Below are 26,195 nucleotides of genomic sequence, written 5' to 3'. Positions count from 1 at the left end.
GGCCTAATGTTTGGCCGTGGGTCTCTGCATCTGTTTCCATCAATGACTGGATGAAGGCTCACTGATGACAATTGGGGTGGTCACCAATCTGATCACAGGAGATGGCCAGTTCAGACTACATATCCACCCTCGCTAGGAGTCTTGGCTAGGGTCACCCTTGTAGAAGCACCCAAGGAGCTTCCCCTGCATTAGGCTTTTATCTGACACCTTTAATCCCAGCACTTAGAGGCAGAGGCAGGCGGATCTCTGAGTTCGAGACCAGCCTGGTCTACACAGTGAGTTTCAAAACAGCCAGGCTACACAGAGAAAAATTGTCTCGAAAAATTAAAAAAAAAAAAAATTCTCATTGACTCACCCCTGCTCTTGGAATGTGGCTCCCTCATTCTATGGCTAGAATCCTTTGCTCTTTCAAGTCACAGCTCAAGTCACTTCCTCAGTGAAGTCTAGGCCAGCCTGCTTCCCTTAGCCTCCCTCCCCCACCTTGCACAGCGTTGGTCTGGGAAGGGTCCTCTCTCATAACTGGATAGCGCTCTGGATGGTATATCTTGTAGGATTTTGAATTTCTCTTCCCAGCACCTCTGGTCTATAACGTTTCTGTAGAGAAATCCCCTGACGGTGTTGAGGTCCTCCTACGTACGTGACAGGGATTTTCTCTCGACACAGATTTTTGTCTTTGACTTTTGACAGTTTAGCTGCAGTAGTTCCTTGTGTTGGCTTCTTTGGGTTCATTTGTGGAAACACTTTGACCCCGCTCAATTTAGAGGACCGGTGTGGTGGCTCGGTGGGTAACGGCGCCTGCTGCAAAGCCTGGTGACCCAGGTTCAGTCCCCAGGACCTACGCGGTAGAAGGAGAGCTGTTCTCCGGTCTTTTCACGCATGCACCATGGCACATGTGCCCCCTCTTCACACACAATAAATAAAGATTTAGTGAAGATGGAGAGGCCTGTTTCCTTCCACTCAGTTGGCAAAGTCTGAATTATGAGTGCTGTGTGGTGTGTGTGTGTGTGTGTATGTGTGTGTGTGTATGTGTGTGTGTGCTGGCCACCTCGATGGCATCTCAGTCCCTCGAGTGTCACTTTTATGAAGTGCTTTTTCTTTGTGTTCCTTCTACTCAGTGATCTTAAATGGTCATTTAAGTTTACTGAGTTATTTGATCAAATCTAAGGTTGAAAGCCCAGTTTCTGTGTTCTCCAGCTCTGTAATTCCTGTTTGGTTTTCTTAGGTAATTTTTGTCGCTTTCGTTGTGTTCTTATCATTTCTCTGATATCTTTCAGCTGTTTGTGTGGTTTCTGCTAGCGCCTCGACTTGCTTTTATACAGTTTCTTTCCGTTCTTTCTCTGAATTCTTCGACTTTTATGTTGTTGGGTTGTTTGTTTTATTGTTAGTTTTGTTTTGCACACGTTCTTACTCTGTAGTCCAGGCTGGTTCATGCTCGTGGCAGTCCTCCGCCTCAGCCTGCCCTCATGCCCAGTGTACAGAAGGGCTAGGTTTGCTTCCTTTGGTTCCTATGACACCCCCTCTCCCCCCAGTATTTGTTTCCCAAATAGACATGCCAAGAAAACGGAGTAACAGCCTCCTTTCCCAGCTTCATACAGAGAGGACCTTCACCCATCAGCCTAGATAGTTCTGGGACCTCTCAAATCTTTTATGGTGTGTGTTCTCTGGTCTGCATATATGTCATTTCCCAAGTGGAGAGTTTTTGTTTCAGGAACTTGTAAGGGTTTCTTGCTCCCTCTGGTGTCTGCCTTTGGTACTGCAAGCTCTCTGGTGCTCTAGTACTCAGCACTTCCCTGGTGTCCAAAAATTCTAAATTCTGTCAGCACTTCAGTCAGGCTTGATAGAAAACAGTCACTCAAGACACCCGAAAAGATGTGAAGTTAAACATATGCTCCTCTTTTCCCTTCCCCTCACAGGGAGAAGCTATGTAGTTCCCACTTCCAGCCATGCTGCCTTGGCATCTGTCTGCACGGTCAGGTACGAGTCAGGTGCCTGGCTGGCCGTGGAGGTTCAGATAGGCAGCCCCACCAGCAGGCGAGCCGTTAGATGTGTGTTACACTCTGAGTTGGGTGTGACTCTCAACTGGACATAGTTGGGCTGGCCCAGAGGGAGGGGATCTGTCCGGTGAAATAAACTGCTTTCCCCACCTGTGACTGTGTTTAGCTTTGGGCTATGGCTGAGGTTTCACCTTGCAGAGAGCAACCTCATATACTTCAGATGCAGCTACAGGCTCCAAGTCATTCAGCTGAGCAGCTGCCACAAACCCCTCCACGGATTCAGTTTGTTTACTAGAGTCCCCACAGACGCAGGGACACACCTCTGGGTGACTGTAAACAGTGCTTGTGGGTAAGGACGGAAACACAGGAGCCAGGCAGTGAGAACTTCCACCACCGGGCTGTTCGAATATTCCTTGGAGTTTTACGAAAGCCCCATTACCCAGCTATGATTAATTGCCTGTTGGTTTATTTAACTGTAAATCCCAATGCCCTCCTGTGTCTAATCTTGTCTCGCAGTCTTTGTAGTGATGGGTGTGCAGTGGCCAGCATATTACAATACAAATTACATTCATCACTTGAAGATTTCAAGGATTTTTAGGAAAGAATTATAAATTTTATATATCAGGGTTTTTGTTTGTTTTGCTAAGTAGCTGAGACTAAGGGAGTAGAAATAGCGGTGAGAAATCTTAGATGATTTGATTATCTGTTTTTTTTCTCTCTGTCACAATTATTAAATTTTTTATCTTCTCTTTATTTGAAAGATCAGAGTTGCATGTGCTTGTGAAGTTAGTACCCCATCCATTGTCCTTCAGTAAACTGCAGGCAGTGTTAGAAGGAGACACTTAGGACCCGGAGAAGACAGACAGCTGGCTCTCAAGTCAGCCCTGCAATTAGTGTGACGTCATGCTTGGCAAAATACAGTCACAACAATTTAGAGGTATTTATTTTCTTTTCTAGAGTTGACATTTCATTCAATAAAACAGAACACATGTTCTGGGGACCTGAGCATAAGTTTTAGAGACAGACAAGGGCTTGAAGAAAGTAGCAACAAGGTAGTCGGGTGGGCACTGGTCGCACACTCCTTTAATCCCAGCAGGGGCAGGAGAATCTCTGTGAGTTTGAGGACAGCCTGGCCTACAGAGTTCCAGGACAGCTAAGGCTACACAGAGTCTCTGTCTCGGAAAACCACCACCACCAACAGAAAAGAAAGCCGTGACAAGATTGGTCATGTCCTTGAAAGCTGGGACAGGAGACAGGAGAGCAGAAAAATCACTGATTGTATCAGGTCTGCTCTTTCCAGGAGGTGGAAGGGTGGGTACAGAGGAAACTAAATCCCACCATAGTAACTGACCTCTTGGGGAAGTCCTTATACTTCAGAAGGTCAGAGAAATGGCTCAGTTTCAACTTCACTGGGTGAGCTTCAGCTTGAGAGACTCCATTTTGATTTTAGCCTTGTGTTTTGGGTCCCAGTATAGGAGCTTAACCCTGAAACTAGACTTCAAAAGTTTCTATTTAATATGCCAATGCTTTAGAAATTTCCCTAAGAACCTATAGTAGGACTAGGGATGTAGCTCAATTGATAAGAGTATTTGCCGAGCAGGCACGAGGTCGTGGAACCCATCCCTGGCTTGGCCTACATTCAGAGTGGTGGAGTACACTGTCACCCCAGCTCTCAGGAGACAGAGGCAAGAGAATCAGTAGTTGAAGGGCATTACCAGCTCAAAAGGGAGTTCAGGCCAGACTAGACTATGGGAGACCCCGCCTCAAAAACATTACAAGGGGCTGGAGAGACGGCTAAGTGGTTAAGAGCACTGGCTGCTCTTGTGGACACCTAGGTTTGTCTCCAGGACCCATGACATGGGACTTATAACCATTCTTAGCTCCAGTTCCCAGGGATCTGATAGCTGTGTTTTGTCTCCTCATACACTAGGTGTGAACATGCACACATACACACATGTCTCAGGGTTTCAATTGCTGTGAAGGGAGACCATGACCACGGCAGCTCTTATAAAGGAAAACATTTAACTGGGGAGCTCGCTTACAGTTTGGAGGTTAAGTCCATTGTCATCATGGTGGGAAGCAAGGCAGCATATGGGCAGACATGGTGCCGGAGAAGGAGCTGGGAGTTCTACACATGGGTTGGTAGGCAACAGGAAGAGAAAGACACCTACTGGGCCTGGCTTGAGCATTAGAAACCTCAAAGCCCACCCTCAGTGACTCCCTTCCTCCAACAAGGCCACACCTCCTCCACAAGGCCACACCTCCTTCCCAAGGCCACACCTCCTCCACAAGGCCACACCTCCTTCCCAAGGCCACACCTCCTCCACAAGGCCACTTCTGATAGTGCCACTACCTGAGTCTATGGAGGCTGTTTTTTTTTTTTTTTTTTTTTGGTTTTTCGAGACAGGGTTTCCCTGTGGTTTTGGAGCCTGTCCTGGAACTAGCTCTTGTAGACCAGGCTGGTCTCGAACTCACAGAGATCCGCCTGCCTCTGCCTCCCGAGTGCTGGGATTAAAGGCGTGCGCCACCATCGCCCGGCTGGAGGCTGTTTTTTATCCAAACCACCACCACCACAATACACACAGGCAAAATACTCATACACATAAAAATAATTTTTAAAATAAATATATTTAAATTAAATAATTATTCTTAACTGTTAAGCCATCTCTCCATCCTCATTAAAAATTTTACAAAATTAAAAAACAATTATAAAACTTATGGCTTGTGTAGTAGAAGATGTCAGCCACTGTTGTAGAGTAATACTGGGATTCTCTAGTGCAAGTTATCTCTAAGCATATGGCCCCTCTCCTGCATTTCCCAGTTCCTGTGTGCTTTTGTCTCAACTTAAGAAACACCAATAAATTCTGTAGAAACCCAGACTGTGAGATGTTACCTTTTTTCCCCTTAACCCTGAAAGCAGTGTTGGAAGGAAAAGTGAATTTCTGGGCTACAATTCCAGGGCGATGCTTACTGTCTGGAAGCAGCAGGTGGGAGGGACGTGCTCTCTGTGTTGATTTGCAGTGGTGTTGAGATCAGCTCGAACTGGCCCCCACAGCAAAGAACAGGTCCCATGACCACCTCACAGCAGTTCCTAAAGGCCTTTTCTACATTGATAGATGTTTTAGAAATTCTCAAATAAAACTAGAGGTTTCATATCATCTAGGTTTTCAGGTAGTTACACGATAGTGACAGGATTCTCACGTCAGCATCGTGTATTCCGTTTTGAAAACAGGCCTGTCAGAGCGGTAGAAGCCATAGCGTGTGAAGTTATTGGCCCTGTAAGTATCTAATGTGAAACAGAATGAAGTCTGATACTTCCTTCAGCGGCCTGAAGGACAGAAGCACTTCACCTCGTATAAAGCTTGTCGATAGTCTTAACAGCCCGGCTCAAGGTGCAGGGACAGATAGACTTGGCATGCCATTCTCATGTGTCATGTGAAGCAGTTTCTGTCCACAAGTCCAGTAGATACTCCCAGCTGATGGGGGAATTCCAGCAAGGCCGCTCAACCAGTCAGACTTGGAAGGGAAATAATTGGGAAAAGTTACCTCTGTGTAAACATTAACCCATCTGGCAAAGTGGCTCCTTTTATCTTGTTTGTTTTAATATAAAAGGGAGACCTGGAACTTGATTTCTATTTTACACTTTGATTGAAAGTAAGTTTAAGAAACTTGGAAACTTATTCATGATTTATTATCTCTTTTAGTGCTTAGAAAAGTCCCCCCCCTTTCAGCCTTAAATTGCAGGGGACAAGAGAGATGGGTGTGTGTGTGTGTGTGTGTGTGTGTGTGTGTATGTGTGTGTGTTGTCTTGGCTTGCTTGTGGTGATCGGAGGATGACTGGCAGCTTGCTGCAGCTAATCCTCACCCACCATGGGCCCTGGAGCCGGAATTTAGTCTGCAGGCTTGGGCCCCTTTACCCTCTCTTCTTAAAAATATTTTCAGTATGTTTTCCCTCAGCAGTTCTGCCAGTTGAAGCCTAACCCATTGCACTTGAAGCTTTATGAACCTGCCCGTAGACGACATCAGCAAACCCACATTGCTGAGCACAGATAGTGAGTGCAGATGTTCTCAGCCTGTGGGTCGCAAGGCCACGGGTCTCACCAGATACTCCACATTGCAGAAGCTTACCTGACGATTCGTAGCAGTAGCAAATTACAGTTCTGAAGCAGCAACAAAATCACTTTATGATGGGTCACCACAACATGGAGTGTTAAGTCCACAACAGGTATTAAAGGGTCACAGTATTAGGAAGGTTGTGAACCACTGGTTTAGATCTTTCTCCTCAGTAACCGTCTAGAAACAAATATAGGAAGTAGCCCGGCAGCTGTTCATGCTTCCTCTAGCGGGTTTTCAACCCTAACTCTCTAAGTCTGTAGTGAAGGTTTAAACCTGTGGTGCCTCATTCAATGGTAGGATCGAGAGCTCACCTTTAATTTTCAGAGGTTGGGGAGCTTTCAGACCTCAGAGTTGTGCGAGTCTGCAAGGCCTTAGGAAAGTTCTGAGTGATTCGGTGCTTTCTGTCCCGTTCTCAGACTCCTGCTGCTGCTATCTACCGTGGGCCAGAAAAGAGCTTTGAAAAGGTGTTTGTTAAATATCGAGTAGGCAGTAAATACTTATATTTCTGGAGTAACTGCAGCAAGAGTGTGTGCATCTCTGCGGCTGAGTTTGATCAGGGTTACGACACAATATTGCTAATATGACTTGTTTCACTTGATAACTAAGCCAGATGATATTTTGGAGAAATTATTACTTGTCATAGTTTTTGGTTTTTTTTTTTTTTTTTTTTTTTTTTTGGTTTTTCGAGACAGGGTTTCTCTGTAGCTTTGGAGCCTGTCCTGGAACTAGCTCTGTAGACCAGGCTGGTCTCGAACTCACAGAGATCCGCCTGCCTCTGCCTCCCGAGTGCTGGGATTAAAGGCGTGCGCCACCATCGCCCGGCTTACTTGTCATAGTTTTTGATGGTATTTTCTAGGACCTCTTGTACACTGCTTGTGTGCTTACTGCTCTCCTGACTTCCCACATGAAGGTTTAAACTGAGTCTTTACTAGGCGAGAATACCACCCTGTAGCCAGCAGAGGAGGTTTCCAATGATTGGAGCCGGTAATTATCCTTACGTATGAGGATTTAATGCTGAAATAGTATTTCATTTTAATTGGTAGAAAATTAGGGATGAAAACTGCTTTTCCATTTTCTTCGTATCCTGTTTATCATACAAAAAACATGGCTGTAGTTGTATTTGAGATAATTTAGAATTTGAAGCACAGTCCCCAACTCTTCTGGTGACAGAGACATTCATAGTGTGCAACTGGCATCCAGTCAGGCACAGGTATGTGCATGTCACATGGTCTTACACACAGATTTGCCGTCGTCAGATCCTACCGACTAAACAATGGCTTCACTGTGAGTACGCGAGTAAACCTTGGCCACAGCCCATAGGACAGACAGTGAGTGGTCAGATAAGCAGAGAAGTAGTGGCGGATGGCATCAGGTTAAGACTTCATTTTTAATTTTTCTTCTTTGGAAGTGAAATATATTTTGTAACTTGTCAAGTGAAGCCACAATTCATATTTATCTTTAAAATTCTAGGAATCTCACATTTTTTTTTTTTTTTTTGGTTTTTCGAGACAGGGTTTCTCTGTGGTTTTGGAGCCTGTCCTGGAACTAGCTCTTGTAGACCAGGCTGGTCTCGAACTCACAGAGATCCGCCTGCCTCTGCCTCCCAAGTGCTGGGATTAAAGGCGTGCGCCACCACCGCCCGGCACATTTTTTTATTTTATTTATTTATTTATTGGTTTTTCGAGACAGGGTTTCTCTGTGGTTTTGGAGCCTGTCCTGGAATTAGCTCTGTAGACCAGGCTGGCCTCAGGAATCTCACATTTTAAAACCAGGAACATATTCCAACATGGCTGCTCTGTCTGATGAATGTGTCTCAGGTTTGTGCCCAAGTATCCCCAAGTAGAAACTGAGAGTGTTCTCCTGGGAACAGCATGAAGCAAGCTCACATGAGTCATAGGCAGGACCGTGGATGCCGTCCGTTTCCAAAGGCCTTTGAGCCTGGGTGTCTCTCGGCTGGCAGCTCCGCTTTCCCGGAAATAGAGGAGGTCTTTGGTTGTCCTTTGCCCCAGTGCGCCTGTCTTTTACACCAGGGTCCGGTGGTCTCTTGGGTGTCTTGTTCTCAGACTGTGAACTCCCTGGTCCTGGTCTCATGTTTTCGTGCTATCGCGATGCTTTCCCAAGCCCTTTGCCCACTTCCTTGCCTTCGTTGCTGCCACTCTTGTCCCTGACTCAGTGTCCACTTTCTGTCCTCTATTTTCTCCTTGTCTGCACCCTTATCTTACAGCAAATCACCAGATTCCTTTTGGTTATTCTCCCCAGAACATTTTGGGGTTACTGTACACTCTGGGTTTACAAACTCATGTTCCTAGTGCCATACACAGTGCCTGGTATAGTGAGTACCAACAAAGAGTTGTTGAATTCATGAGTTTAGTGATTTTTGTACATGCAGTTATTTGTGTGTTGGGGGGGTTGCACGTATGCCACAGTGTGTGCATGGAGTTTGTCTGATCACTAGTGGGAGTTGGTCCTCTCCCTCTACCACAGGGATTGGAAGAGAGTGCCAGGCTATCAGCAAGCACCTTTACTTGCTGAGCCATCTCACCAGCCTGAAATTAATCTCGCCCTGTCTCCTGTGATTGTCATCACTTGTCACTAATATGTTTGGGTTTTCTCTGCTATTGCAAGCATCCTGATCGCTTTCTTTCAAAATGTCTTGTGCTAAGCAGACACTCTCGTGACCATTATCTTAACATAAGCCTTCATCTCCTCATGGCCAGATCACTCCCAAACTTCTCATCTTGCCTCTTTGATGCTTTCTCCTTTCTCCAAGCCACTCTGCACCACCCCCTCCCAAACTGCCCTGGTAATGTTTAAAATGTCTGTTTAAAGATGGCTCAAGCTTGTAATCCTAGCGCTCAGGATGCTGAGGCAGGAGCTTGCCCGAGTTCAAGGCCAACCTGAACTACGTGGTCACTCTGTCTCAAAGCAGAGTAAACTACGCCAAGCGAAGCTTTTGTATTACTTGAATAAAGCTTATTTTTGGATTGATTTTTTTCTTTAGACATATAGAAAAGTCGCAAAACAGTACAAAAAACTCCAGCATAACTTTCACCCAGCTTCTCATGTAAGTGTCTCTTGTGGTCATAACTTAGTTGTCTAAATTAAGAAATTAATATGATTATTATCTGAAATCCCTACTTCGTTTGGTTTTTACAAAGTTTTTCAAGTACTGTCTTTTCCTCTTTCAGCATATACTCTGGCTGCCATGCTGCACTTAGCACATCATCACATTGGTAATATCAGCTTTCGTCAAAAATGCCAAAGCATAGGAGGATTGCGTGTGTCTTCCACCTTGGGCCGCAGCCCCCCTAGGGTGCACTTGTTGTGTCTATTTCCATAAATGTTCTTCCTGAGAGGTGCATGCAGGCATGCACACCCTGCTTAGGCCGTGCCCTTGTGCATGCACATGTGTACACACAATTGCATTGAGAGAGATTTCTCTACATAGGTGTTTGAAATCAGTGTAGCTTGCTTATTTTTCATGTGTAACCCGTCACCTTGCTTTTCACTCCATACCATTAGATATCTGCCTAGTAACCGCGCTTACCAGTCCCTCGGGATTCGTGTCCTTCACTCCATCCCGTTAGATATCTGCACAGTAACTGCTTTTACCAGTCCCTCGGGATCCGTGTCCTTTGCTTTTGCATAGCCCTGCAGCGGGTGCCCGTGCACGCAGGGAAGATGTGGTTTAGCTGTTGTATTGTATTACAGACCCTGATGAAAGAGCCTCTCTGAGTGTTCATCATTTGTCCGCTTGTTTTCCAGAGTTTACCATTGCTTCCCTTTAAATCCATCAGCGTTATGTCTTATACAATATTTGGAATGTTGCCAAATTAAAGTTAAGATGTAGATTAAGATGATGTCGTTCTCTTTCTTTCATTTCTCTTATGCTGAATGAAGTTGAGTGTCTGTCTTAGTCATTGTTCTATTGCTGTGAAGAGGCACCATGACCCAGGCAACTCTTAGAAAAGAAAGCGTACAATTAGGGCTTACGTTTAGTTCAGAGGTATAGTCCATTATCATCATGGAGGGAAGCAAGGCAGCATGCAGGCAGACACAGTGGTGGAGAATTAGCGGAGAGTTCTGCATCCAGGCTCGCAGGGAGCAGGAAGAGAGAGGGACTCAGCTGGGCCTTGCTAAGTCTCTTTCAGACCTCAAAGCCACCTCCAGTGACACCCTTCCTCTAACAAGGCCACACCTCCTAATCCTTTCCAGTAGTGCCACTCTTTGGTGACCGAGCATTTACTGTGAGCCTGTGGGGGCCATTCTCATTCAAACCACTACAATGTCTTCAGATACTCGAAAACAATCCCTTTTCTTCTCTCAACTGTAGCTAGAGCAGTGTTCACACAGAGACAGTTTGTATGTTTGACACCAGCACAGGAAAGGAAAAAATGAAAAGGAAAGTAAAGTTGGGTACCTGATGCTATACAGCTTATGTGACAGAGCATGGGCCTCTACTAAGTTGAGAATCAAAACAGGCCGGGCGATGGGGTCACACTCCTTTAATCCCAGCACTCGGGGAAACAGAGGCAGGTGAATCCCTGTGAGTTCGAGGCCAGCCTGGTCTACAAGAGCTAGTTCCAGGACAGCTAGGAGTGTTACACAGGGAAACTCTATCTCAAAACAAACAAACAAACAAAAAAAAAATCAAAACAGTAAGTGTTTAGCTCCAGATCAAGGGATTTGATTTTTTTTTTCTTTATCGGCCCTCTTAGAATATTTTATTCGGCCTTGAGTATTATGCTTTAAAGGGACCATGCTGAACTTAAAGTATCTTTGTTATTTTGCCACCCTACAAAAATCACAAACTGTGGTTTAAGTGACTCCTCATTCGGGAGCTGGAGAGCTGGCTCAGTGGCTAAGCACACTCACTGCTCTTGCAGAGGTACCTGGTTGCTAGCTCCCATGTCAGCTGGCTCACAACCACCAGTTAGTCCAGTCCCAAGGCATCTGGTGCATCTGCCTTCCAGGGAACCTACATTCACAGGCACATATCCCTCATAGACACAAGTGTATACATACAATTTAAAAAAATAAATCAAGCCGGGCGGTGGTGGCGCACGCCTTTAATCCCAGCACTTGGGAGGCAGAGGCAGGCGGATCTCTGTGAGTTCGAGACCAGCCTGGTCTACAAGAGCTAGTTCCAGGACAGGCTCCAAAACCACAGAGAAACCCTGTCTCAAAAAACCAAAAAAAAAAAAAAAAAAAAAATCAAGACTACAAACTGTGATTCAACATGGGTCTCACTGGGCTCAAACCCATGGCTTTTCGGGGCTTTGATCCTTCCTGGGGGGCTCTGGAGGAAAGTCTGTTTTTTGTTTTGTTTTTGTGTATTTGCTTACTTGCTTCTTCTAGCTTCAAAGTCCACTCACACCGCTTGTGCCTCTTTCCACCTTTAAGCAAACAGGAACTAGTGGGGTCTTCATAGTAACTCTCTGACCACAGCGGAGAAGGATTTTGTTTTATGGCCCTATCTGAATAATGTCCTCATTTCAACGTCCTTCAACTCAATCCCATGTACAAGGTCCCTTGTGTAAAGTAACTTTCACTGGTTCTGATGATGGGGACATATCATTCTGCTCATTGGAGAGAGTCACTAGGGTGTGGGGAAGTCAAGTTATACACAGAGAATCGGACAGAAAAACTGAAGACGATCCAAAATGTATTTCCTGGAAGACAATACCATAACATTCCTGGAGTCGTTAGTGCGTTTAGCCCGCGGTATATGGCTGCCAGTGCGGAGGCTCCTGGCACAAACTGCAAAGGAGCGGGAGCCTCCAGTCAGAGAAGCATCATCATATTCTGAAAACAGATGGTTTGAGTGTCAAAAAAGCCCTATTAAATTTACAAGGACTCCTGCATTACTTCACCAGGAAGAGAGGTGGGTAGAGTGAGGCAGGGTGCAAGCAGAAAAGCAAGCTTCAGCTCTCTCTGCTGTGGTTGTACAATGTATCCATTCCAACTAGGAAAAACTTCCATTAAATAAGACTCAAGATCCCACGCCTTTAATCCCAGCACTTGGGAGGCAGAGGCAGGCAGATCTCTGTGAGTTCGAGACCAGCCTGGTCTACAAGAGCTAGTTCCAGGACAGGCTCCAAAACCACAGAGAAACCCTGTCTCGTAAAAAAAAAAAAAAAAAGAATCAAGATACCTGAAGCTCCGAGGACTGGACTCCTCTCAGCCTGTAACACATGGAAAAGAAATCCCATGAGACTCAAGCCCTGCCACCAGAAATGAGCACATTTTTAGGCTTCCCCGGGCCTTCATTACATTTGTCTCTTTAAACACATTGAACTTGACCTTTGGGATGTTGCTGACAGGCAGGAGTTAAAGAACAAACCCTCCTACCTGCTTGTCAGGCGGAGGCTTCTAAGGCCGCTGCAAACGTGTATCTGTGAACTCGATCCAGAAACAGTCAGGCAGGGGACAAAGTTTAACCGGAGGGAGCAGTTGACCGCCAATAGTTCCATGCTGTCTGTTCGGACCGCAGTGTGCCGTAAGTAGTGTTTTGTTTTTTTAACTTTGATGGCATTTTAACATCGAAGATTTGCAAGAATAATTTACATAAGATTAAATCAAGTCCTGCATGTGTCTTCTATACTAGCCTGGCTTAGGACGATTCAGCGGTTCACAAATAGTTTTGTTCTTTAAAATGAAGAGAAGCCATAAAAATCCCAAGCAAGTAATCTACTCCAATAGCTCCTGATTGTGTCTTGTGTTGAGTGGAGGCCTCTGCAGTGGGAAGCAGATGGCAGTGGAGTGGTCCCAGATCTGTGCTCCTTTCTCCCCGTGTTCCCTACAGCTGCGTAAGGCTGTGGCAGCAGATAGCACTCTGGGTGACTGAGGGCGAGCAAAGAAAAGAAATGAATGAGAAAGTAGTGCTTAAAATGGAACAAAATGTTGGGATTCTAGACTTAGGAGCAGCAGAATGAAGTGGGCGCCAGTGTCCCGAGAAACTTAATGTGACTGAGAGAGATATTTTAAGATTGTGACATGTGTCCTGATTTGTCAGGTGGAAATCCCAGACCCAGAGTATATAAAATAAGCCCCGTACATGAGATTGGTGGTGCTCGCCTGTCCTCGTCGCGAGGTTAGGACTCCTAGAGTTGCACATTACGTAAACACGCTGGCTTCGCACGTGTAGCTACGAGGATGTTAAGGCTGTATTTGGTGTTGCAAGGGTTGGTATTTTCTGCTTTCCTTTTAATACAGTGGATTTATAAAACTGAGGCATGACAGTTGTATGATTTTGAATATTTTGACATAGTTAATGCGTGAGTTAAAGGCTAGCTCTTGGCCAGTAACGCTGCCAGCTCTGAGTGCTGAGGGTGTTTATGTAGAAGTTCACTGCGTTTCCTGTCTTCAGACCTTAGGAACAGTTTATTTCCAAGCTCGCTTCTTACTGCTGTGTGCTGAGTGGGACCCGGACTGTGATACTGGGGGACGAGAGCTCAGGACACATGGTTCCCAGCAGGCTCCAGGGCTGCCGTGAAGTGAAGACTCTGTCCATCCTTTCTTTAGACTGCTGGGTCTCAGTGATCCTAGGGGTCTGACCAGTTAACTTCCTTAAGGCAGGAAACTGTGTTGGGTGAAGTTATTTGGTCAGTTGTTGGTTCATGAAGCAAGACAAGGGAGGGAGTGGACGTCTTTGGAAAGAAGCCAGAGGGATATGTGACTCAGTCACCGGGGAAGCAGCTGTTTCCTGACTGCATTTGAAATATTCAGACTTTTAGTCACCTGGAAGGCCAAACAGGTGTTGACTTCTGAATCTTAACCAAAATTCTTTGGTAATTTTTAAAAGCCAAGGTCCTTTGAAAATTTTCAGGCACCTCTGCAAGCCACCTATCCATTTCTACAAGTCACCTAGCATCCACACCCTTGCTGCACACTACAAGGTGACTCGGTCTGACTCCAGAGCATGTTTGTACCTCACCCCTTGTCTTCAGTTACCTCCAGCTACATACAGGTGTTTGCTGATTCTTGGAAGCTTCAAGCCTCTTCCTGCTTTAGGGCCTTCGCTGCCTGGGGAGCTCTTTTCCCAGGCTGTCTCTTCCTCTGCCATCAACACTTCCTCCTACCAGGCCTTCTAGACCGCAGGTACTGCCCCCACTTCCATGCCCCACACCTCCCCTTTTCCCTTTGCCTTGGTTTGCTGTTTGTTTGCTTTTAACGTTCAGCGGGATATTATTTTATAAATATGAAAGTGTACATAGAGGTGTGTATGTCTACATATGTATATATTTGGTCTTTCTCCATAGGCTGTAGGTGTTAAGAGGCAAGAACTTTATCTTCCTCAGTGCTGTATCACCAGGCTAGAGTAGTGCCCGCTTGTCAGATAACAGATGCCTGGGAAATAGTTGTATGAGCAGATTAATGTCACAGGGTGTCGTCAAAATTTATTCTAAAGATAGGGATTCTTTTTTTAAAAATCTGATGGAGTCACATGATTCTAAGACCAGAGCATAAAACGCTCCATGCTGAAAAGTCTCACGCAGCCAGCCCTATCCAGGGCACTTTGGTTCTCGTTAGAGCCCCTGAACCGCTGCTCTTGTTTCCCCATGTGTCCTTCTCCATGTTTTGGTTCTCTCTCTGTCTCTGTCTCTCTCTCTGTTTTTTTCGAGACAGGGTTTCTGTAGCTTTGGAGCCTGTCCTGGAAATAGCTCTGTAGACCATGTTGGCCTCAAACTCACAGAGATCCACCAGCCTCTGCCTCCGGAGAGCTGGGATTAAAGGTGTGTGCCACCACTGCCCAGCTTTTCTATGATTTCTTAATGGACACGCATAAAAGAATAGACTCTAATTTGCTTGATCTTTTCCACACAATACTTGTATTCTAGTCTGAATTTTTAATATATGTTGAATATGTCTTGCTAACAACACTTGAAGAACACCTTCATTTTTAAACAGTTGTGATTGTCACATTGTATGTTTGAACTAAACACAAGCAGTCTCATGGACATGGGCATTGGTTGTTTCTAGTACCTTCCTTTTACAAACAGCGATGAAGTTCTTGTTTCTGTGCGTTGATAAGAGATGCTGTAGATGGCTGATTGTCCTCCAGGAAAACAACACCCATTTGCAGTCCCCTAGCAATGTATAAGACATTGGTTCCAGTATCCTTGCCCAGTGTATTATCAGACTTTTGGAGTTTGGCCAATCTCCTAGATTTTTTTTTTTTAAAATAGCTTCAGAATAATTTTTGTTATCTTTAGAGTTTATAAGAGAATTTTTGTGAAGTTTAAAAAAATTTAGTTGCTAATAAACAGATCATGAAATTTACCAACTTAATAACATTTTTATTTTTTAATTAAATAATTAATTTTGGGTTTTCGAGACAGGGTTTCTCAGTATAACTTTGGTGCATGCCCTGGAACTAGCTCTTGTAGACTAGGCTGGCCTCGACCTCGAACTCACAGAGATCCACCTGTCTCTGCCTCCCGAGTGCTGGGATTAAAGGCATGTGCCACCACCACTCGGCTCATTTGTCTTCTTTCTATAAAAGAAGAAGGTAGAGTAGTCGAAAAGAGAGAAAAACCAAAGACAAACTACCTTAACCTCCCTTCATCCATAGCTCCTCTTCTTCAGGGAATGAGATCTTAGAAATTAAAGCAGTTTGTAAATCAGGACAGCAGAAGGGAATAAGGTTTAAGGGCATGGCATTAGTTTTAATAGCTCCAGGCAGATTTGTCATAGTTTGGCATTTTTATACATGCATATATTGCGGTCTGATTACTCTGATCCTCTCTCATTCCTGCCCCATCTACTTTCTCCTCTTCATGTCTTTTCTTTTGTGACCCATTGAGTTTAACCAGGATTGTCGCCGAGCATGTGCAGTGTGGAACTATCCACTGACGCCTACTAGGGTCACGTGTGGCTACCACGAGAGACAATAACTCCCCTTCCCCTAGTATCCATCACTTGTCAGTAGTTTCCCAGGAGGAGGGACGTGTGAGCCCCTCCCTAACCTATCACCTACTACTGAGAGACCCTTGTCTCTCCTCCGCGCAGGCACCACAGCTGCCACGAGGTCACGGTTGCGCTGGCCATACCCTGGCCAGAAGGCAGCACGTCACAGCCCTCCTTCCTTCCGTCCCCTGTCACATTCTTCCCTCTCCTCCCACCTCCTGTGATGTTCCCAGGCCAGCCTGGAACTCCCTGTGTGGCTCAGGCTCACCTTGCCACACTCTGTGTGCCTTGTCTTCCCCAGTGCTGGGCTTACAGTCAGGAGCCACCGTGCCCAGCTCTCTGGCTTGTATTTTTAAAATTGTATTTTGAAAGTTTTGTACTTTCAAATAACTTGAAATGTCCAAGCTAGAATCGCAACACATGTTTGTAATCCTAGCCTTGGTCGTAGGTGGCTAGCCTGGGCTATAAAACAAGACCCTGTTTCACAAAACAAAATTGGACCACTATAATAGAGAACTGCTGTTCCTGAATATGGAAAACTGACAGCAGATATGGAAATGTTTCCCGGGAGTATACAAGCCTCCCCTGCTACAAAACCCGTATGTATATATGCATACTTATGCATGTGCTTGAATTGCTTGTGTGTGTGTGCATGTAAACACTCACACATCAGACTCCATGCAAGGCACTTCCTCGTGTGCAGCCTCTGAAATGGGATAATAATGCCTCATCTGCCTTCCTCATGAAGCAGTCAGTGTGACTGGAACCAGGTAATCACTACTTCAGCCATATGTTTAAAGAGTACATCTTGAGTGCTGTGTTTTGAGAGTGGTTTCCATAGCAAAGTGGTGTGACCAGTCTTGTGAAATTAATTTCAAAACACTGGCAACACAGACTTAGCCGAAGCAGTTTACACAAGATATTCTACGGACATCAAAGACAATTATGGGACACCTGGGAAGCACAGGCCAACCCCTTCCAATGCATACAATACAGAGTAAACACACCTTTTGCAGCGGGTCAGAAAAAACACTTGGACAAACAGGCAGAGGCCCAGTGGCCACACAGAGGACACTTTGGAACTTGAAAACCAATTTGGGGCTGGCATTAAGGGCAGATGTGAGGTAGAAGGGCACACAGCACGGGAGGTAGGGGCTGCCGGATGCTTCACAGAGGGTTTCTCCCAGCACAGCCCTTAGTAAAGCTCCTCTCCCAAGCCGCCCTAGCTGTTTTGTTTTGGGGGTGGGGTAGTTAAGACAGGGTCTCTCTACACAGCCCTGGCTGTATTGGAACTCAGTTGTAGACCAGGCTAGCCTTGAGCTCAGAGATTTCCCTGCCTATGCTTCCCAAGTGCTGGGATTAAAGGCGTGTGCCACCACACCCAGCTCCTAGCCTTTCTCACTAGGGAGGGTAGGCACAATTGAATCCCACTCCTGGCTGTCATTCCTTGTCCTTCCAGCTTTTGGAATTGAGTACATGGTGGGGGAAGTGGAAGCCCAGTGACTGTCAAATATCCAGGAAGTTTTCCTCTCCCGGGCTCCATAAAACAAGGGAATCATAGACTAGATAACAAACTCACCAAGGGAAGAGTGCAACAGCCACTTGACCAGAGGGTGTGTGACTCAATGGTGAAGTGTCTGCTTAGTGTGTGCAAGGTCCCTAGGCATAGTCCCCAGGACCTGAGGGCATGTGACTCAATGGAGACACAGCTGCTTAGCACGGGCAAGGTCCCTAGGCACAGTCCCCAGGGGCCAAGACCAAACCCATCCAAACAAAGAAAGTGCTGTCTGAGGCTTAGAGAGAGCTCAGGGCCTGGACCAGGTATTGAGACCCAAGCACCCCTTGTACCTAGTCAGCTTCTCTGCACCTAGGACAGAGGTGGAATCACTGGGGCTTGCTTGGTTTCTAGCCTCACCCAGGGTGAGCTCCTGATTTGGATGAGATCCTTCCTCAAAGGAATAGGTGGTAGAAGAGGACAGCCTATACTGTTGTCTGGCTTCAAGGCGTGTGTGTGTGTGTGTGCGCGCGCGCGAGCGCGCGCGCACCCACACAGAGAAAGGCTACCCACACAATCTGTTCTCTAGAAAATAATTAGCTAACAAAATCTATAGTCATGGAAAACAAGAGGCTTACATGGCTGCTTCAAGAAACTGCAGGGAGAATTTGCCAGAACATTTTCTTCTGGAAAAGACTCAAGAACCAAGATACCAAACAACGACTTAAGGAACATAGGGAAAGGGATGTGGCCTCCGGGGAGACAGCTCAGCAGATAAGAGTGGTCACAGCTCTTCTAGAGGACCCCTATTCGGTTTCCAGCTCACACCTCCTCTAATGCCAGCTCCAGAGGGCCTGGTGATCCCGGAGCATGCACACAGATGGCGTGTGTTCACATAGACACACAGTCTTACACAAATAAACATAAACCTTCGAAAAGAGAAATGACAGACGCATTAGACAGTTAGTAGCAGCTGGGGAATTGTCAGCATATAGGTGACTGTTAATAGGGCTGGTTTTCTGAGTAAAGAAAGCAATTGATCAGACGTTATGAACGTCTTCCAACACAGTGCAGAAGTTACCTTTGTTCTGTAGTATAAATTGTTCAGCTTGATAATTCATCTTTAATTTCTTGCATTTCTTCTTAGTTTTCCTTATACTTTGCTGTCTGTTGTCAGTTTCCCCATTTGTCCACTCTTTTTTTTTTCTGCTTGTCTTTCACAGAGGGCATTATTAGGTGGCAGTTACAAAGTGGGATATAAGTTAAAAGTCTTAACACTGGGATAGGGGTCTTGGTAGCTCAGTTACCAGAGTGCTTGCCTTCCAAATGCGAGGACCTGGGTTCGAGTCCTAGAACTCATATAAAAGTGTTGGGTGTATGGTGTCACACAGTTGCAATCACAGGATTAGAGAGAGGCCATAGAGACAGGAGGATCCCTGAGGCTCATTGGCCATCATAGCCTAATTGGTGAGCTGTGGGCCAATGAGAGACCTTATCATAAAGGAGGTAGATGACACCTACGTTGTCCTTACAGGTGCATGTTCACCGGCATACACATGTGCACCCATGGAAACATACACCCACACATGTATAACTGTTCACCAGAAAGAGAGATCCATCTGCCTTTAGAATAACTTTTAACATGGCATGTTGTGTGTACATCTGCAGGCCAGAAGAGGGCACCAGGCCTCATTACAGATGGTTGTGAGCCACCATGTGGTTGCTGGGAATTGAACTCAGGACCTTTTGAAGTGCAAGCAATGTTCTTAACCACTGAGCCATCTCTCCAGCCCTTAACATGGCATGTTGAAAATAAAATATATGTATCAAGAACACAAAGAGTGCAGAGGTGAAATGATGGTACTAAATTAAACACTGATTCTCAAAATGTGCTCTGTTGGTACAAGCAGTGGCATTAGCTGAGATCTTATTCCAGATGAAGTCCCCAGGTGCTTCCACATAAGACCTAACTGAATTAGAATATGTGGAGATAGGGCACAGTGATCTTGTAGTTTGATCCATGCTAATGCTACTGCAACCTTACAGCAGAGACTTGGCAGCTTGCTCAGTAGAGGACCGGATAAACAATACTGCAGGCTCTGTGGCACATGTGGTCTCTGCAGCAGCTGCTCCGCTGCCTGTATAGAGCAAGAGCAGTGACGGAACACACGTGACTGTGCAGGAAGTGGGAGGGAGAACAGTGACCCTGATGTAAAAATGAAATATTAAAAAATATGCATTGGAGTTGGAGAGATGCTCAGTGGTTAAGAGCACCAGATGCTTTTGGAGAGGACCCAGATTTGGTTCCCAGCATCCATATGGTAGTTCACAACTGTCTATAACTCTAGTTTCAAGGGTTCTGGTGCCCTCCCCTGGTCTCCTTTGGCCCTGCACATAGGTAGTGTGCAGACATACATGCACACACATAAAACTTTAAAATAAAATATTGTAAAATGATAAATATATATTATATACACATATAAAAATACCATAAGTAAGCCCATTATTTTACATATTAATTAATATATTCTACTAGAAAGCAAGAATGCAGGTTGTCCTTGCCCTGCAGAGTACTATAGAGCTGGAAAAATGATCGGGCGGCCTGGACCTGTGCCAGTGAGCACTGTTAAAATCAGTGGTGCTGCGGGTGTGATGGGGAAGGGCATGGAATCCCACCGCTCAGGAGATGGAGGCAGGGCAATCATAAGCTTGGTCCAAGGCTAACCTGGGCTACATTGTGAGTCCCTGTCTCAAAAGAAACAGCAATTTGGTGAAGGTTATGATTGTGTTGTGACCCTTAATTTAAAAAAATCCAAGCATCTTGTTGAGGGCTGGGAAAAAACACATTGTATTAGAAACTGCACTAGGGAATTCTAGAGATGAAAGAAAAGTCAAAGAAATGGCTTTTGGTGATAGTTACAGGGTCAACACTTACTTAACTCAGTGTGTGAGAGCAGGTCTTTTAGTATGTAAATTACATGTTTATTGAAGACTTTCCAAGTACAAAATAAAGTCTGGAATAAAGTCTACAGTTTACATTCATCAGTAGCTTATTATATGTAATAGATTATTGGATAACTCTCCAAATTCAGGAAGAGGGTGAAGGGCCCTAGGGAGAAGCAACAGCAGGTCACGTAGGGTGGTTTGCAGGAAGGAGGCTCAGGACCCAGGCAGGATGAATGAGGACCAGCTTGACATGTATGCCCTGAGCACTGTGAGGAACGTCAGGGCTGAGGTGTGTGTTCTTCCTCATGAGAACACGAAGCACTGGGTTTAGGAGCCAGCTTATCCTGTACGAATGTTCTGTTTGCTGAACTAATGTTGTCTTCAAATAAGGTTGCTCTGTTAGGGAACTCCCTTCCACTGCAGCCGAGGACCCTAAAGAATAGCTTAACAGGGTCAGGTCTGCTGTGGCTCCTGGTTTCAGAGGCGGTGGCCCAGGCTTACTGCAGTGGCCCAGCAAAAGCCTGTAGCCGAGGAGCCTGCTCGTCTCAGCCTCGGGCAGCTGAAGCGAGCAGGAGAGGATGGCCGTGGACTTTCAGCATTGCCATTGATGGCATCTCAGTTGTAAATGGCTGGTACAGCACTCCTTTTATAGGAATGATAGAAACTCGTAACAAACATCCTGCCTGATGACTCAGGTCCACCTGAGCTAGAAGCCTCAAAGTAACAGCAGACAGGGCAGGGTAGATTGAGCCAGAGGCTGTGTCTCGGACATTTTCTCCATCATTCTTCCTTGTCGGCAGTGCTGGGAGCGACCATTACAACTGATTTCAGGTTCTAGCCCAGGTAGACCTGCGCCACCAGGCAGGATGTTTGTTATGTCTTTCTGTAATTTGTATTAAAAGGAGCAAGGCACTATGCTGTTAAATCTTTATTAAGTATACCTGAAGAGATTTAGATGCTTTCTACAGGTGTGAACCAGGTTGTGTGTAGCTGGGATGCCGTGAAATTCTGTGTAAGCACCAGTTGTCTCTTCCTGCATAATGGCATCATCACAAAATTACTGACTTGAAAAATATTCATTTATTCCCTCACGTATGGGGCATGACCTAGCTTTGTCCTCTCCTTTGGTGTTCCTTTAGCCTCAGTGAAGACGGTTGCCAGGGTCTAACTAGGGGACTTGTGGTAGGTAACACATTCCATTCCTGTGACTATGGGTCATGGTTATCAGACTGAGAGTGTCTACCCCCACCTCCTTCTCCCCTGCCAGGTGAGGAAGTCTACCCTGAGTGCATAGAGGCCACCCACACTTCCCTGACATGTGGAATTCCCCAACATGGTCACATGCTTCCTCATGGCTACCATAAGAGACAGGTGCCGTGGTTTTATGACAGCCACATAATTATGTGCACATAGTTGCCTTCACCCAGCGCCTCTACTAGCCCTGTTGAGAGGAGCAAGTCCTGCTTATACTGAAGGACGGAGGACCACAACTGGAGGTGTGGACCAGGATGGTCTTAGGAGTATGTGTGCCACAGAGACCTAGAGGTCATGGAAATCTACCATGGGCTGACATTGGTGCCTTATCCTTCGTGGCTTCCTTACCCAAAACACTATTGCAGCGCCCATTATGTTCTCCACGGTGCTGCTGTCAGTGAATGGTGGCCAGTAGCGTGCTTTTTAATAACAAGAAATGGGCTAATTAAACTAGAAGGGCAGAAGTCGCTGTTCCCTGTCAGTACCGGGATGTGCTGTGACTAGAAACGGCCAGGTGTGCACGCAGCTTGGCTGACCTCTGCACAAGCTTCCTGTGTATGAGGAGCCCCAGACTCTGTTGCTAACAGTCTAAACCGTGCATTTCTCCAAGGTCAGAGGTACAAGGAGGGAAGCTCTGTTCTTTCTTATTAGATGCACTAGACCCCAATTCGCCCCAGTGGGCATTTACTCACTTACTTAGTAAATCACTATGAGGTACTTCCCAGGTGCTTTCTGTCACCAGATTCTGCTTAATATAGTGCATGGCATGTTCAAGAGTGCCACCATTTCTTCTGTCCCTGCTGCAGGTGTTGACAGGCAGATGCTATGCTTCGTATCTGCTAGAGAGTGTGGAGAGGCAGAGACGCTCTGTGTCACGCATGGCAGCAGGTACCATCGGAGAGGCCTTTGTGTCGCGCCAGCTGGGAATGTGGTCAGCCGTTCAGTAATCACTCCCTCCAGTTTCTTCTTTCAGGGATCCAGGGTCATCCCAGGCCGGGCGGCTATTTGAGGCCAGACTGGGAAACATGAGATGCAATCTCAGAACAATAGCAGTATTCCTTTAAGTTCCTTAAAAGGTATTTTCACTTTGGCCTACTGCTCTTGGGGCCCTGTGAACGCCTGTTTACTTAGGCTTCCAAAGGTAGGGTAGCGCCATGTGAGCGCAATAAAACAGCATGAACTCAGCCACTTTGCAAGCAGAAAGAGGTGTCTCGCTTTCTTTCCATTTCTTTAATTACTGCTCAAATTGAACGTTTTTCTTATGAGCCTTGTGTCTTTTCATTCCTAACCTAACTGCTAGGCGAGTCTTCTCCTCTTCCATCTCATTCCTACATTCACTTACTATATTGATTATTTTTATTTTTTAATTAACAGTTTCTTCATATAATATATTTTAATCATGTTTTCCTGTCCCCCAACTCTTCCCAGATCCTTCCCACCACCCTACCCTCTCAAATTTATCTCTTATCTTAATGATTCTTGAACTCACAATTGTATAATTTTTTTTTACATTTTGTCAATTTTGTAAATTCTTCCAAATAAGCTTTCTCCTTCGTGTATAGTTACCACCACCCCTTGTAACATACTAACCCACACTCTTTTCAACCCTGCAGGAGTTTAATTTCCTTGGCTTCTCTAAAAGATTCCCATGTGGTTTCATGCAAACGATTCCTGGGCTCAGTGTGTGGTTGTCAGTCCCTTCAGACCTGGTGCTGATCCTGAGAGGCAGTCCTGGCAGGCAGAGAAAGCAAGTGCCTCCTTCCTCCTCCTTCTCTTCAGTCTCAGGCCATCAGACATACAGTCCAGGTCAAGGGACAGCCATCGTGGTGGGAAAGCCACAGCCGCAGGCGCTTGAGGGCAGAGCTACAGACTGGACAGGAGCCAGAGAGCAACGCGTGCATGCGCTGAAGTGTGTTTTTGACCTCATTTTCCTGATAGCTTTGAATTGAGTTTTCCTCAGTGCAAGAGAGCAGAGTCGTGTTTCTGCGTGGATCGTAGACCAGAGATTGTACAGGTATCTCCTAGCCAAGCCATTTCAGCCTGTTCTGGGTAGCTTACTCTAGTGTTTGCAGATTGTCTTATCAACCATCTCTCAGAATTCTAGGATAATTTAGCTTTGCTAATAATAATAATCATTGCTTCTCTGACAGTGATTCTTAGATAATATTAACACATTGCACATTCCCTTTTAAATTTGAAAAATTTCAAAAATATTTATCAGGTTTGTAGTTGGTAGCAGCAATGGAGACTCTCCCTGGGTTTAGAATGCAATGAGGCATGTGTAAGGCATATATAAAGGTGCTTGCCTTACATGTAGAAGCCTGTAGCGGAGCGGTCCCAGAAAGGCAAACTTGGCATGATCTGTGACTGTTTTGTGGCCCAGCTAAGCAGTAAACCCCAACAGATGCCCCTGGGGAAAATCAGGAGTCACAGCTTTTCTTGTGATGCGGGACTGTGCTTGTGTGCGTGTGTGCATGTGTGGGGGTGGGATGCACACATGCTAGTGCGTGCACATGGAGGCGGAGGGTGGCTTTGGGTGGCATCGTTACTCCTTTGAGACAGGGCCTCTCGCTGAGGCTGAACTAAGCTAGTGACCGGCAAGTCCTTCCGCCACCTCGTGTTTCCACCGCTGCGGTACTAAGGTTAAAGCGTCCACACACCCACACCCGGCTCTGTTATGTTCCTCCTGGAGTCTGAAGTCGATCTCTGAGCAGAAGAGAATACACATGTCAAAGATACACACTTAGTACAAAGCCCCGAGTAATTTAATAGGCTGGAAATATGCTAACGGGGTGGAGTCTTTTTCAGGCCAGTGTTTCCGTCCTGAGTGGTTTCCAGTGGGGCCGTGCTCTGCTGATTTTCATTTCAGTTCTGATACTATCTCACAGTTCTTAGCATACTTGTTTCTGGATTGCAGTCTTCCCCAGGAAGTTAAGTAGGCTTTGGCTGAAGTCCATTCAGGACAGAAGCAAGCCAAGTCACCACCACAGTGGACCTGGGACACACTTGCATTGTCAGAGGAGGGGCTGTGAAATGGGTCTGGATGGCGGGGAGTCCAGTTCAAGGCTAGTGTTCATTTTGCTGTCATAGAGACCAGGAACACACAGGGACCATGACAAAAATGTACAAGCAATGGTTTCCACTTCTACCTTTTAGGACGGTCTCAGAATGAGAAAAATGAGCACACTGACAGCCAACAAAAGCAGAGGCCGCCTGCGGTGGCTGCTCCTACTCCTCAGTTCCGTGTTTGAGGGTGTTCTTTCACCTTTACATTCTATCCTCCCCCAAATTCCTTTTGTAAAGACATTAAGAGAGCCTGCTGGTACCCCATCCTCATTCTCTTCCTCATGTTTCCCTAAATGGCTTCTTTCATCATATGCTCTGTGGCGGCCTGTACCGGGCAGTGAAGCACAGGTTGACACTTTCTCTCCGGCAAGGGCACGGCAGACTGAGTCAGTGATGGTGAGGGGTGGCTCGCCAGCACAGGAGAGCTGGGATGGAGGCTTTGGGGGAAATTTTAAAAGAGCAAAGCACGAAGAACTTTCAGATCCAGGAAAATAAATACATTCTTCGAAAATGAAAAATGAAGCCCCCGGGTCTGGTGTGCCTCCCCAGGGTCTGTATCTCCAAAGCACCCGGGCTCTCAGGAGACGAGCTGCTGACCGCTTCCATTACCGCTGGCCTGCTGGACCTCTGCGGGCCAGTGCGTGGGGTGAGCCTTTGTTTTACTGTTGTTTGCACACCTTTGTTTCGGCAGCATCGTAACACTATGCTAATATTTTAATAATTTTGTGAGTCTGTAGATTTTTAAGACAAAATATCATTGAGAATTTTCTCAAGACTCAATTTAAGGGTTCCTTCCAGATCTTAGATTCCCTGAGACATTTATTCTGAAAGTGTCTAGAATAACCAGATAACCAGTGCTTAATTACATAATCCAGGAAACAATCACTCAAGATTTCATAGCAATAGATACAGTTTGGACACAAGTTAGTTACGGTAACAGAGTCTCGAACAAGAAAGACTGTCATGTGACTCTTGGGTGTCATGTGACTCTTAGGTAGGTGTTCTGGGCAGAGGCTCTGCTTGCTTGCCTAGGGTGTTTCCCAGCCCAGGGTTGCGCTGTTGCGTTGCTCTCTGTTGTCTAGGATATTATGAGCATCTACATGGCAGAAGCTGGGTCAGTGTGGAGGTTGGGGAGGCTCAAGGAGCCATGTTGGGCGTCACTCTTCCCCACTTCTCACTGGTAGATCTTACTCATGTGGTCACCTGCAGTGTGTAAAGAAGATTTTAGAACAGTATCCAGGTACAACATAAAGTTTCAGATGTGGTGGGGCACCAAAGTGTCTCTAATGGAAGGAAGAGCAGACACTGGGGGACTGTGTTTCCATTGATTGCCAGCTAGATTAGCAGCTTTTCTTTCCGTTTACAATGTTCCTATTCCAGTAACATAGCCTGAACCAGGAGCTAGAACTCGTCCC

The sequence above is a fragment of the Chionomys nivalis genome, chromosome 3, assembly GCF_950005125.1.
Source record: "Chionomys nivalis chromosome 3, mChiNiv1.1, whole genome shotgun sequence".
In the NCBI taxonomy this organism is placed as follows: Eukaryota; Metazoa; Chordata; class Mammalia; order Rodentia; family Cricetidae; genus Chionomys; species Chionomys nivalis.
Note: the sequence above shows the minus strand (reverse complement) of the source record.